Below are 2500 nucleotides of genomic sequence, written 5' to 3'. Positions count from 1 at the left end.
TTGTTGCTTGGTCCCTTAGCTTCGTGGGGAACCGACAGGACACCGCGATGTTGACTCGTGCACTGGCCTTCTCCATTCTGGACGATCATGTGTAGGTGATTGTCTTCTTCACTTCCTTCTTCTTCTTCTTCTTCTTTGTTCGTGGGCTGCAACTCCCACGTTCACTCGTATATACACGAGTGGGCTTTTACGTGTATGACCGTTTTTACCCCGCAATGTAGGCAGCCATACTCCGCTTTCGGGGGTGTGCATGCTGGGTATGTACTTGTTTCCATAACCCACCGAACACTGACATGGATTACAGGATCTTTAACGTGCGTATTTGATCTTTTGCTTGCGTATACACACGAAGGGGGTTCAGGCACTAGCAGGTCTGCACATATGTTGACCTGGGAGATCGGAAAAATCTCCACCCTTTACCCACCAGGCGCTGTCACCGAGATTCGAACCCGGGACCCTCAGATTGAAAGTCCAACGCTTTAACCATTCAGCTATTGCGCCCGTCGCCTTCTTCACTTTAAAATACGTTTATTCTACACCACCACCACCACCGCCATCACCACCACCATTACCGACACTGATAATCGGGCAATAATTATAATTGTGGCTTCTCACAGCCGTTCCAGACTGTCAACCGCCCCTGTTTTTTTGTTGTTGTTTTTTTTTACTGAGGGTCCCCTCTCTCTCCTGAAAGGAGACACTGTGGCGGAATAAATCGGCCAGGCGTTGGACGTCCTATCCAGTGTACACCAGGGATCAGGGTTCGTCCCCTCGACAAGGGTTCGTGTCTTTTGGCAAGTGCATTATCCTCCTGGTTTTCTTCATTCCACCCGGGTGTGATTGGCTGGGGTACCTGACTTTGGTCGATCTGGGAAGGTTAAAAAGGTTAATGAAAACAGCGGAAGCAGAGGATTGATCCCCCCACCCCCACCCCCCCCCGTCCTCCACCCACGCCCCACCCTCCCACCCTCCCACCCACCCCTGTCTTGCTATGCTAACTCTGAGACACAATGAATGTGAATTCACTGCCACTAAGGCTGTGAAAGGAAGCGTGACCTTTCACTTTAATTGTCTCCTGAAAATGATGACAACCGTATTGTTGTTTTGGCGGGTGTATGGTGAGGGTCGTCGTGTTGAGTGCAGCAAAAAAAAAAAAAAAAAAGGAGTAAAACAAAACAAAAACAACAACAACAACAACAACAACAAAAAACACACAAAAACAACAACAACAACAAAAACCCCTTAACATTAAAAGGAAAGTCAAAATTGAAGACAAGGCGAAATGTTGAATATTGAAAGTTAATGGCGCGTATTGTGGCCATCAACAGCACACACACACACACACACACACACACACACACACACACACACACACACACACACACACACACACAAAAGCGGCCTTCATATCTGAAGATCTGAAGTCGTAAGGATTGTAAAAAAAAGTGCCTCGAAAACCATGCACAAAGCCATCACATCATCGGTCACTTCATGGAAAGAGTGACAGAGAGAGATGAAGCAACCGCAACTCTAGCACTGAAGGAAGAGCAAGAGAGTAGTAACAACCATTTTATAATAATAATAATTGGTTTAAATAAACTTTAATTATTCAACAATACACATGATTACAATGCATTGAATGACAAAAGAGCATCAACAAGCTTAAAGCTTATACTGTGCTCACAACGTTGCACTTCAATTTTATCATGACGGCAGATGAACCATATTATGACTTGTATGAAATAACATGCATAAACAGTAAGTAATGTAATGATGAAATAAAACAAATAAACAAACAGTACACAATATAGTAAAATAATGCTAATATCAATATTAACATGAGATTAAATTTGTTATCACCAAAGTAATTGGCCTAATAGAAGAAAAACACGAAGAAGAAGAAGAAAATTTAGAAGAATGGAGGGTAAGGTGGAGGAGGAGGGGGAACAGAGGGGAGAGGAGAAATTCTAACAGATCATTGGCCAATCCATTCATCTTGAATATTTGGTCAGTCAAAAAATTCAACATATATTTTACGAATAGAATCATGTTGTACTCTTTCTTCACAATACTTTCTAAGCTAAAATCTATTTGAATCGGAGATAAACTGGTGGACAGTTTGAAATATGAATATATTTGTATGATTTTGGAGAACAGGAGAACAGAGAATTGTTATGATGATGATGATGATAATAACAATAATAATAATAATAATGAATACTTGTTGAGCGCTTTTCTTCCAGAAAGGGAGCTCAAAGCGCTTTACAATAAACATACCCCCCTCACCCCCCCCCCCCCCACACACACACACGCGCGCGCGTGCGCGCGCAATAACTTGAAAATAAAAATGCACAAAAGCATTCAAAGATTACGCCTATTACATTTCTTAGTCACACACACACACACACACACACACACACACACACACACACATATATATATATATATATATATATATACATATATATATATATATATATATATATATATATATATATAT

The sequence above is a fragment of the Babylonia areolata genome, chromosome 20 (genome assembly GCF_041734735.1).
Source record: "Babylonia areolata isolate BAREFJ2019XMU chromosome 20, ASM4173473v1, whole genome shotgun sequence".
Taxonomy (NCBI): Eukaryota; Metazoa; Mollusca; class Gastropoda; order Neogastropoda; family Buccinidae; genus Babylonia; species Babylonia areolata.
The sequence above is the reverse complement of the archived record's forward strand: the minus strand, read 5'-3'. Positions refer to the sequence as shown.